This window comes from Triplophysa rosa, linkage group LG9, assembly GCF_024868665.1.
Source record: "Triplophysa rosa linkage group LG9, Trosa_1v2, whole genome shotgun sequence".
Taxonomy (NCBI): Eukaryota; Metazoa; Chordata; class Actinopteri; order Cypriniformes; family Nemacheilidae; genus Triplophysa; species Triplophysa rosa.
The window spans coordinates 14141504-14153790 of NC_079898.1; the positions used below are offsets into that span (position 1 = coordinate 14141504).

Below are 12287 nucleotides of genomic sequence, written 5' to 3' on the forward strand. Positions count from 1 at the left end.
ACCGATATATATATATATATATATATATATATATATATCATAATTACAAACTTTCAAAGCAAATTTCACCAAAAACTTCAGTCAATTTTGTCAGTTATGTCACATGAGGTATCGGTCTTTGGTATCGGTGCATTTTTACGAGTACATAAGCATCCCTAGTATCTGATTTAAGCATGTAAAGATTAATCTCGACCTGAATATACGTATCACCCTTAATCTTAAAGGAGAGGTTTCTTACTACTTTTACACAAATGTAATATAAATCTTAGGGGTCCACAGAATGTGTCTGTGAAGTTTCAGCTCAAAATACACCGCAGATCTTTTATTATACCATGCCCTAATTGCCCAGTTTTGCATGTGAGGAGAAACGCGCTGTTTTGGTGTGTGTCTCTTTAAGTGCAAATGAGCTGCTAGTCTCCGCCCCCTTTTCAACAGATATGCAGCCAGGGGCAGGCTGTGAGCCTGTGCTTCCATTGACAAAAGAAGGGTCACATAAAGCGAATGAGAAACGCTGTTTCCGTCTTTAAACACCAAACACATTGTTTTCTATAAGCGAACACACTCCTAACAAAGGCGAAATTACACATGACAAACCGGTCGCGTATTTACAAACCGTAACACTGCTTTCTATAAGTGAAAGTACCCATGACAGACCCATCGCGTGTTTACAGACCATACACACTGCTTTCTATAAGTGAAGATACTCATGACAGACCCATCGCGTGTTTACAGGCCATACACACTGCTTTCTATAAGTGAAAGTACCCATGACAGACCCATCGCGTGTTTACAGACCATACACACTGCTTTCTATAAGTGAAGATACTCAAGACAAACGCATCGAGTGTTCTCTAAGTGAAAGTAACGTTACACAGGTCAATCCCGTTGCGTGTTTACAAGCCATACACATTGCTTTCTTTGCGTGAACGGACAAACGTTTCACAATGACGTTTTACCTACTTTTAAGTTGCCCTGAGGTCTTAAAAAATAACGGTACTTACAATGTCTTTATTTGCAGCTTTGCCTCGTTCAGTCTGGTGGATTTCCATTGAAAACAAAATAAATCCATTGCTCTCCTGTCAGGATGGGAACAGTGGTCTGTGCTGCTCTGTGCAGCCAACAACAGAACACTAAGCATGCTTTGCTTACTTTTGCCATGGTGTCGGAACTAATTCACATATGTCGCTTGCGAAAACAAAAATGGCGGCAGCGTCATGGGTGGACACGTTCAGAAAAGGGGGCGGTAATATTATAATAAGAACGACTACCTACGTCAGAAAGCGAGCGAAATCTGAACGGCTCGTTTTCTCACAGGCTTGCAGAGATAGGCTCACGTAAACAAAGTTACTGGATTGTCATTTTTCATGTTTTCTGAGTAAGTAGATGCACCAGACACCCGATTATAGCACTTAAACATTGAAAAAGTCAGATTTTCATGAAATGTCCCCTTTAATGTTTCACCTGTCAGCAGTGTCAGTGTTAAACTGAAAGACACATGGCCACATTTTCACGCTGCCTTAAATAGATTTTTTTCTGTGTTTAAGAAGGCATTTAGTGTCTTCTTTTTCTCATTTGGTCTGAGAAATGCAGGGTGAGGGGAGGTGATATTGATGTAGGTCTGAACAGCAGGGACTCAATTTGTGGAGCTTTGAGCTGCATCAGTAATGATCTTTCTGTTTCTTTTTGCTTTTATTTTATCTCAGTCTTTCTTTCTATCCAGGTCTCTGCCTGTGCTGTGGTGGACTTTCTTCACTAAGGTAAGCTATTTAAAAAAAATGTATGGACCTTAAATATTATTGATATTTTGAGTTACAGTAGTGATTATTGGGAGATTTGAGAAATGGAAATGAAATTGGATTCTGTCTTCCTAACCTGAAGCAGTTTGTCTCCATTAGGAATCAAGATGCACAAATATACACGCACACACACACACAATGAGCTGTCCAAGTCATCTTGGAGACAGAGCTGCTGTGTATATTAAAGGTGTGCTGCCTTGGATGAGGTTTTCTTTGATATGTTCTTGCTTTTGCAGTGTAAACTGTGTTTTCCTCTGTCTCGGATTGCTTCCAGGCTGACTCGAAATGTTCATATCTTCTGTTTTGCTGCTTTGAGGTTGTTTCCTCTGTTCAGGGGAAGCCTCTGTAGTTTGAAGTTGTCGGCTCTGCAGCGTAATAGATGCAGGGATTGTTTCAACATTCAGTTGACGGTATTTAAACATTGTTGGGATGGCCACGGTGCTCCTTCACTCCTACCCTTTTCTTCACCTTTCTCCAGCTCCGTTTCTGTTCTCTTCCTTCTGCAACTAAAATGTAACACCTCACTTACTCTGCTGAGGATGTCTGTTTATCCTCTGTCGTTTTTTCCAATTTGTTTCTTTGTCTTTTTTTTGTGTAACAAGCAGAGACAAACATTGGTGACACCCATCAGATGGATGCTTTTGTGGTTTGTTTGCTTTTTTTTAGCTTGTTTGCATAAGATTTACATTCTGCATCCTTTGCCTTTTCCGGGAATCAAACCCATGACCCTGACCATAGCGTTCTGCCAGTTGAATTACTGGAACACTGTTTGTAGCAATACATTTTATTACTTGTAAAATTGGAGCATCTCCTGGCCGTACTCTCCTTTCATTCTAACTCTCAGGATTTCTTTTTGCGATAACTTCTGTTTCTGTAATGTCGTTGTGTAATTTATAGTAGGTTCAGGCAAAGCTGTTTAATGCCCCCTCGGCCTTCGCCAGCCTACGTGAGCATCTGCAGAGACTTCTCTGTGAGGAGCATCTAAATATGAAATAAATGAAATGCATTTCCAGGAAAAAACAACATCAGGGCTGATGATTAATACGATTTACTCAGCCGGCAACCGAGCAGACCTGTAGGTTTACCCTCCCTTCCGCTAACCATGGGACAGTATTTGTGTTTAAACTGGCTCCCAGATGGGAAGTGTATGTGAGCGCAGGTTGAAGGCTGTGTCTGGTAATTGCCTAGCTGCAAATGGATTTCTGTAACACAAGCCGTAGCGCATTTAATGTAGTTTGATCCACATGCTCAATCACAGACTGAAGGATGACCTCCAGCACGGGGCCATGCTGTCTCTGTGTTTACCCAGAGCAGGTCTCAGCCCAATCTCTGCCGCCACACATCTTAACCAGGACCAGGTAGTCCTGAAAACGTGCTTTTTATCTGTTGCACTGACTCTGACACTATACAATACAGACCTTCCCTCTTCCTTTTTACCCCTCCTGCATTTATGACTGTCTCTCGCTTGTGCACTTCTATTGTCTCCATATGGCAGTGTGCTAACAAGCAGACCTCATAGATGGGCTTGATGCCCAATGGGCTCATCTGTCCCAGCCTGCTAATGGCTTAACCAGATTAGTCCGTTCCCTGATCAGAGCTTATAACGCTGATCACCTCCATTGATCCGATTGATCAGGACCCCACTGAGAATACCGAAGTGTACCATCACTGCCGGAGATGTGCTGTCCCTGCCCCTAATGTGTCCTGAGGGGAAACCAACCCACGCCGCAACTCTGTACAGATGGGCCACCTGAGGATACAAGCCTCTTTTACACTAGGTAATGGGGTGAGTGAGAGCAGAAAACAGCAGAAGGATGTAAAAATAGTATTTGAGGGCTGGTTTGAGACAGATGGAGTGAAAACTAAACCTGAGATGAAGCATCCGGTAATTGACAAGCATTTCCTGTCATCATTATTGGTCTCTTGTCGTCCTGAACCAACACGGGGCCCTGATCCTAATCAGCTTTGTCTGCGTATGATAATCGGCATACATAATCAGTCCTGCCTTGACCCAGCAATCTCTCATCCAAGATCCGTTTAGAAATATATAAATATACTAATCAGCGAGTCTTGTTGAAGACAGCTGTTTGTATCCGTGTAAGCCTCATCATCATTTGGCATGCTACTGTTGTTCCTGCTTTGGTTTAGAATTGATAAAAGTTACTTAAAAGTTTTTCTGAGCACAAGACCTTGTTAGTTTCCCTGCCCACTTTTGCTAATGAAGTGAGATTTTCAGAGCCGGGACTGCATCCAAATGAGAACGTTCCCCTCCGGTGTTGTTTTTCTATTTTGTCCCTGCCCTACCCCCAATCTGAAATACAAGACATTCTACATGAAAACATCCTCTGAATGCAGCCAAAATCATTTTGCTGCCTGCTCTGATTGATTAATTGATGTTGTTAAATGGTTCTCTTGGTAATGGCTTTTCTGTATGGCGTACAAAGTTAAAGACAGTCTAAAGAGCAGTCTGTCACGGTCCTGAATGGACTGAGCAGTTCCTTCTTTCTTTTCGGTGTGATTATTAGCGCCCAGTGTTGTATCAGGGTACTGTGCCAGAGTAGACATCACTCAGCCGTGCCCTAATGGAGCAGGTTGGCTTTGTTTATTTTCTTTAAGTGCAGGTCACGGCACTGGGTAGTTTTGACAAGTTGGACAACTGCCTGCATGTAGACCTGGAAAGAAAGGCCTGTGTAGGGTCTTGATGAATTCCTCTAGTTCTTTGGGTTCTGGGTCCCGTTGTGTTTAAGCAGGTGTTGTCCATTTCATTGATAGGTCTTTCAGGTTGTGTTATGACAGGCTGTGTTCTTGTGTGTTTTGGAGGGAAGGTAGCTGGGTTAAATCAGACTAGGTTCACACACGAGTGACAGGTCATATTAATCAAGCCGCACTAATTCAAGTCTTTTAGGTTGGCAGGTCAGTAGCACATTATGCTTACATTTGTCATCTTTTGTATTCTTTAATGTGTAATAATTAGAGGTGCCTGCTAAATGTTCTACATTCATGCAATCCACTGCATAGCAACACCCTGGCAACTAGAGGTCGACCGATATGCGTTTTTCAGGGCCGATGTCGATATCGATTATTACAGGTCAAGTAGACCGATAACCGATATTTTGAACCGATATATAGGCTATGTCTGGTGTAAAATGTTCAAAGTTAAGAATAACAAGAGCTCTGACAAAAATTTTGCCCCAAAACCATGGTTAACTTACTACACGTTTACTATAGTAACACCATGGTAAACAATAAGGAAATAAACAAACAATAGTTGTCAGAAAGACGCTCCACTTGATGCATGTTGCTCTTTACAATGAAACCGTTTATCCTCGGAGTGGCTCTCTTTTAAAGATCTTTTAAAGGGAATGTAAACGCTTCCTCTTTGTGGAGCGTGACATCGGCCAAACGCGCAGTAAAATCAACACATTTAATGAAGAATCTTGCTGTAGTAGTGGGCGGGATCGATCCTGAAGTATCGATACTTTCGATACTGAGGTTGTATCGAAAAGGATCGATCCTAACATAAAAATATCGATACTAATGTGTTTTTACTTTATACTACTGATTTTATTTATTTACTAATGTAGCTAATAATTGTATAATGAAGAAAAACTATTTCCCATACACCTAGTTTTGCACACGTTGCTCCTCCCTGCCCTGCTGTGTTTTGTAGTCCGCTATCACGTAACTCAGCAGCGCCAAGCACAAGCACGCAGACGCTGCTGCAGCCAGCGAAAAGAAGAGGAGCATCGTGTGGAGTTTTTTCACCTCGGTGAATAACCATGTATGGCAGTGGGTCTTTGGGGGTAAAAAGCCAAAGATTAAAAGTACTTTATTATTTAAGCACTTTATTTACTTTGTGTCTCAAACAATTGTGTGCACTTTGTTTATAAATTCACTTAAAAAAGTGTAATGAAAGGGAAACATGTTAATTTGTTCTTGAGTAATAATTTTGTCCACTTTGGGTTTTTTTTAAAGCTAGAGAAGTAGTACTGGGATAACGAGAAATTGTTTTGTTATATATTGTTTTTCTGTTCTGTTAATCTGTTATTGTTACTATTTCCAGTAATAATTTGGTGCAAAATTCATGTTTGCAAATTCGATTACAGGAATAAATAACTAAATAAATAGATTTATTTGGTTTAAATGATGTCCAGTGTTTTAAGATCTACATGATTAATTAGCCTACAGGCACATTAATAGCACAAATCACAAAATATTTAGTGGTCATGAAAATGTATTCAGATTTAGCATATTAATGATGCATTCATCTGATAAATCGTGACATTTCATCTACAGGAAAGTAAATGTAAGTTCAAGTGAATGCTTTTTAAAAGTAAAACGTATTGGTATCGGTATCGAAATCGGCAATACTGGCCCTGCATTTACTTGGTATCGGATCGATACTAAATTTTACAGTATCGCCCACCACTATCTTGCTGTTTTGTTGTGCCGTTGTTTGGGGCTTGCTCAGATCATGTGAAATAGAGCGCTCTGCGCAAGGATGTGATCGCATAATGAGCTGATGCGGAAACTGCAAGACACTTCAAGCTTTCTTTAGACATATGCTTTACGTTTCTATGATGAGTATTCGCAGAGTTTTAGTCTGTTTTAATGACGCGTTCCAGAAAGATGCACGCGGAGAGAGACGGCTGAAAGCACAGCCTGTATATTTTCATTCTTTTACAAAAGCAAAACATTTTGTAGATGATGAGTACACACAAATAAAAGTAGACCAATCACGGAATGGAATAACACTTTTTACAGATGCTGTTCACATTTACTCACTGAAGACAACCAACTGTGGTGTATACTCGCCAAGACGGGCATTATAACGTGTGTGTCTGAACATTTATGCGTAATAAGTTGCGAAAATAACTCAATCTGACACTTGTTGCGGGCTGTGTCCCGTGTGCGCGTGCACTGACTGAAGATCGTCTTTTGAGAGCACGAGAGTACTTGATGCTTTAAAATGGTTTGTATTTGTGAATTGGCATGACTTAAAATAATGTGCAAATGCCTATTCCGTCAACTGATGCGCGATCACTGAAGCAGCTCGAACTAGCAAATGCTTTCAGTGCGAGTAAATCCAATCCTTCCAGTGCCTTCAGCCTCCCTCGTTGATTGGCCGGACTCTTGACTCCCAACAAATCAGATGGGTGGTGGGACGGCTCTCACTAAATCCTTGGCTGCATCAGAGCCAAATAGCGCATTTCAAAATTAAATTACTTTATCGGCAAATCGGCTTTTAAAATGACCGATGTCGATAATCGAGAAAATGCTTAATATCGACGTCGATAATCGGCCAGTTCGATAATCGGCCGACCCCTACTGGCAACCACCCAGAATCCATTGTAGCAGCGAGCCCCTTTATTTTTTACAGTACACTTTGCTCCAAGACTGTGTTCCAGTATTTTCATCATTCTCCTGCATTCTATGTTAATTCAACAGCTTTGGGCAACACTTTTCGCAGATGTTTAAAAAATTCATTGAACATTCAATCTGTACTCTCTTTCTTTCTGATTGAAATAAAGCCCCGAAGCTTTTCTTTTCAACGAATTCCATCACACCTCCTTGGCTCCCCCATAAGTCACGCCTCGCACACACCGGCTCCTTACCCCACGCGCCCGTGATCCTGCCATAATGAGTTTGTGCCACAGCCCACCGAGGTTCTGTCTCATTAGCTTTGTGCTAATGGGCCCTTCAGGTTTAGCCGCATAAACCTCACCAGCGGCACGCTAACCCGTCATGATAGCAACTGCCTGATGGACAACTGGCAATAACCAGCCTGAAACTGAGACCTCATCACCGGGGCTTTTTCGCATCACTTTCACCGCAGCCATTATTACTGGTGACTGTGCACGAGGGGGTAATTTCTAGTTGGCTTGCTTGAGAATTAAGAGCAGGAATCGATGAAGAAAAATAAGGAAAATGTGTTAACCAAGGCCTCTGGATCTGGTGCAGTGCAGATGGCCTTGTCTGGGAAGAAACTGTCATCTCTCTCTCTCTCTCTCTCTCTCTCTCTCTCTCTCTCTCTCTCTCACACACACACTGTGGGATTGAGGCTGGACATTTGTCAGTGTCGCCCACTGGCCAGCTTTTCCTCAGCTATCACCACGGAGACAGGAAGAGGCCATTGGCAAAGCCCAGACATGGGGTGTGAGCTGAATCTGTCTCAGTCACTTTATGTGTGTACGTGCATGCTTGCTTGTTTGTGTGGGACATGGTATAGTTGCATACATCAGACACGAGGAAAGGCGACATCATCAACTCTGCTTTCACATTCTATTCATCACTGTCAGCCTATATGTTAAAGGTTGGAAAATCAGTGGGCGAGTGTGTGCGTTTAAAAGCAAGGGTTCGGTGTGGAGCTGATTGCATGGTGCTGAAAACTGAGATGGCTTGTTTCCAGGTGCTCGGAGCGAGAAGGCTGACTGTGATCTGTGCAAGTCTGGGAAAAAACTCTAACAAACTTCAGCCAGCACTCCATCACTGCATCAGCTTTACACTCACAACATGCCTTTGCAAGGTTTCATCAGTGCTCCAGCTGCTCACTGCAACACCTATCAAAGTCGCAAACAACTGAAGTTAACACAAGCCCCCATGCAACTTTTCTTTTTCATACGAATATAAATGTTATATTCAACAGACACTGACTAGAATGGCCACAATACATCTAGAAATGCTGATTAAATGAAAATTTTAAATACCTGTCATACCATAGGACACATTTACAGTTTATGTGCCAACTAGCCATGAATAGCCATGTATCAAAAGTTATATCACTTATCAATGATTCTCTCTTATCATATTACTTAGTGTTTTGCTGAGGCTACAAATTGAAGAATGTGCCTGCGATTAGACAGCAAAACCACAGGCACACAATCGCGATGGGAACTGCCGAGTCATTTAGGAAGAGTCCAACCGTCCGAGCTTTTCCACCCTCAAGCTGAGTAACACGATCTGATCCTGGTGACACGGAGCTGTTTTTCAAGCCATCGCAATAGCAAGCTGCGTTTTTCCATTGGCTCAGCTTGACTCCAGCTCAATTTTGCACAACTCCATCTTTCTAACAGCTTTGCGTTTGCAACTTTACACCAACAGGACAGTTTTCCTTCCCTGTCACTCCAACAGCTGCTGGAAGTGGGGGTAAATGAACACCCATGCTCGGAGCGTTATTCTATCTGTGTTTTGCCTTCATTGGCCTGACACCCAGTCGTGGTATTGTGTTGTTGCTCATTAGCCAAATGTTTGTGGAGTTCGAAGTACACCAGGACCACTCAAACATATCAAACACGTCTTACAGCAGATGCGGTAGGACGCCTAAAATGCACTGTCTGCGTGCAAAGACGTGAGATGGCAGAATAGCGTAGCGCAAAGTGAGCCTTTGTGGGATTTCAAGCAGATGGCCACTCCGACTTGAGATCAGTCTAAAGTTTAGAAGTAATGATATGACTGCTCAGCGCATCATTTCCTCACTTGACTTTCCTCACTCCCTCGCTTTGTGTGAACAGCTCATGTAAAGAGCAAGAGAAACAGAGCGGAAACGTGAGGTTGAATGATCGCTCTGCTCTGCTGGAAAGCCGAGAGTCATCCATAATGAGTGCCTGCAGCTTAATCGTTTACAGGAATTTTCAGAATCCGTTTCCACCAGAAAGACGGGCGAAGTAATGAAGCAGCAGGAGAATGAGAAAAACACAATGTGTGCACGGAGGGAGAGAAAAGGAAAAATGGTAGTGGGCGAGATGTGACGCCTAGAGGGGAAGGGTGCTGGAAGTGTCAGGTTCTTAGACCTCCTGGAGAATGGAGATGGGGGCAGGTTTAGGGATAGAAAGACTGAAAGAAAAAAGCTATCTGAGATGTTTCCTGTTCCTTGCAAGGGTTTTTGTTAGGGGGTGTATACATAGCAATGTGTGTAGCTTCAGGCTTGCAACTAGAGAGCGAGAAGAAGCAAGGTCCACAATAAGACGTCAAGTCTGCAAGCTGCCAGATGTTTCAAATTCTTTAAGCACCATTGTTTCGTTGAAGATGTTATCTTAAACTATAGTAGTGCACATTGGCAGGCAGGTGCAAGTTTAAAAAATGTTCAGTTACACACTCAAACATACCCAAGAAGAACTAGTGCATCATATTATTCACTGGCACCTCTTTAGATGTACACCCAAGTGGAAAATGAAAAGTAACGAGTATAAAGAAACGTAATAAAGAAAATGTTCAAAATCTTTCTTTGAACTTAAGAGCCGTAAAAATGCATAGGAAAATCCTTTCTGCTTGAAAAGGTAAATTTTATATTTACATCCGTGGAAAAAATGATGAACATTTCAAAGACCACTTTCAGTATTTCTGAATTTACTATTAGGTATGTGACTGTGTTTAGGTCAAATGGTTATTTTTGTTTTATTCTGTGAACTACCAACAGTATTTCTTCCAAATTTCAAATAAAGATATTGTTTCTATTTGCATTACAGGTCAAAATAACAGAAAAGATGCTCTGTATTTTTTCAGACCTCAAATACTGCAAAGAAAACAAGTTAATATTCACTTTTAAGCAATACAGCAGTAATATTTGTATTTAGGAAAAATTCAAGAAATATATATGTGATAACCTTGTTTTTTATTACATATTTTTTATGTCTTGTCATGCTGTCAGTCTTTGACATTGCTGTTGGATGACTTTGTCACTCCGGAGGTTTGATTATTTTATGGACACTGAACCGGATTGACTACTCTACATATAGAAATGCTGATTAAATTCTAATTAGTAATGTTCTCTTAATTTTGGCTGTATGTATGTATTTGATGTTTAGAATGTGTACAGAATGAATTGTGTTATATAGGATGAAAAACAGTCAGTAGTAACACTAATTTTAATATTGTATACTGAATGTTCATTGTAAATTGTACACTTGATGATTTTTCCCATCATTTCTTTAGCCATAACACTATTTTAAAAATGGAATCTCTAATGAAGAATGAACATGACCTTCCCTTCTAGATGCGATGATCCCAGAGCAGACAGACGTAACACTTCTCAGTCATCATTACACACAGAAACTCACATTCACTGTGGAAAATTCTCTTTGCGTTCATGTTTGTGGTGGTGGTCACTTTTTCTGTGATCTGATCTCAGTGTCCTTGTTAGCAGTAAGACACGCTGTGCCGTTATAACGGTCTGGCTATCAGTCTATCTATTCATCTTTCTGTCTGTTTGTCCGCCTCACTGCATCCACCCCCGGAGTCTCTGTCATTCTCTCTTCCTCTCGCTCCCAATCAGTGTCATAAGCCCTGAACCGCTATTGTTTCTATAAATCTGAAGATTTTTTTTGTAGTGAATTTATGTTTTGGGATGAGTACACAGTACAAGATAGATGCTCTTTGCCTCGTACGCATGACTTACAGTTTCTTGTTTTCTCTCTTGTCGACATTTAGACTAATTGCAGATTAGGTGTAATAGATACAAGATCGTTCTCCTCGACTGTAGTTACGATCCTGAAATCTCGCACACATGGTTACGCAGTGATTGCAAGCATGAAGAGAAGTCTCATCCTGTGCCGTAAGTTGGCATGCTTTTGTAGTTCTTCCATGACTGTGTATGGAAGCACAAATAGATTTAGTTGTTCTTTGTAATTCTGTTGTCACATCTCTCCCTCATTTGATCTCTTCCTCAGTCTGACTCTCTCGCCTACAGACCGATGATTTTTACGAAGATCTGCAGGTTGTTTTAGCGGTGATGACAGTTGTTCATTGTGTTGCTGGTGAGAGATGAGCTGCAGTTGAAAGAGCTGTGAGAATGAGAGCAGAACGGAGCTGCGTAAGAGGACGGTGGGGAGCAATCCTGTGAGAGGCTGGGGGTTAATACTTCATCATATTGAATTGCTGTGTGATACGAGAGGTGTTTGTGGACTGAGTTGAGCATAGGCTCATTGAATGGTCCTAAGTGTTGTGCTATGTTCAATGTGTGCGCGTGTGTGATAACGGCAAAGAGTGTGACTGATTGTTTGGGACTTGAATGGTGTCGCTAGTGGGGATTTGGTGGGTCCTGAATCTGCTGCCAAGTGCTACCGAGACAACCAAGCAGATGGAGAGGGGAAGACGCTCTGTTGGAGTCGTTAACCATGGGCCAAACCAGGATACGTCGATGCGCTCGTGCCTGGCATTTTTAGGAGGTTGAGGGCAGAGCGTTGGCTTTGCTTTTTTGTTCGGCTCATCATCTGTCTTTAAGGCTCTCTTTCGCTCTTCTTTAATGAGACACCTCTGTCTTCCACAGCAGCTCGGTTGGAAAAGCAGAGATGCTCCAATTACTGGCCTTCGTGGAGGAGAGCAGTTCAACAACAATTAGCTTTGTAGCACTTAGCATGCAGGATGCTGATTTACGTGACCACAGGGTTGCTCATTCTCATTTCTGGAGGTCTACCTTCCTGCAGAGTTTGGGTCTAACTGTAATGAAACACACGTGAACTAGCTAATCAAGGTCTTAGAGTTCACTTGGAAATT

General features: G+C 41.8%; 1 protein-coding gene across 2 annotated transcripts in view; it reads left to right on the forward strand.

Annotated features, from left to right (window-relative positions):
• ndst2a (N-deacetylase/N-sulfotransferase (heparan glucosaminyl) 2a) overlaps positions 1-12287 on the forward strand; it is a 111901-nt gene that overhangs the window by 52705 nt on the left and 46909 nt on the right. The window contains exon 3 of one of the 2 annotated variants that reach the window (XM_057341897.1): positions 1704-1757. The gene's annotated coding sequence lies outside the window, so the exon portion shown is untranslated. The remainder of the gene's footprint in view (positions 1-1703; positions 1758-12287) is intronic. The other variant, XM_057341898.1, reaches the window with a different exon arrangement.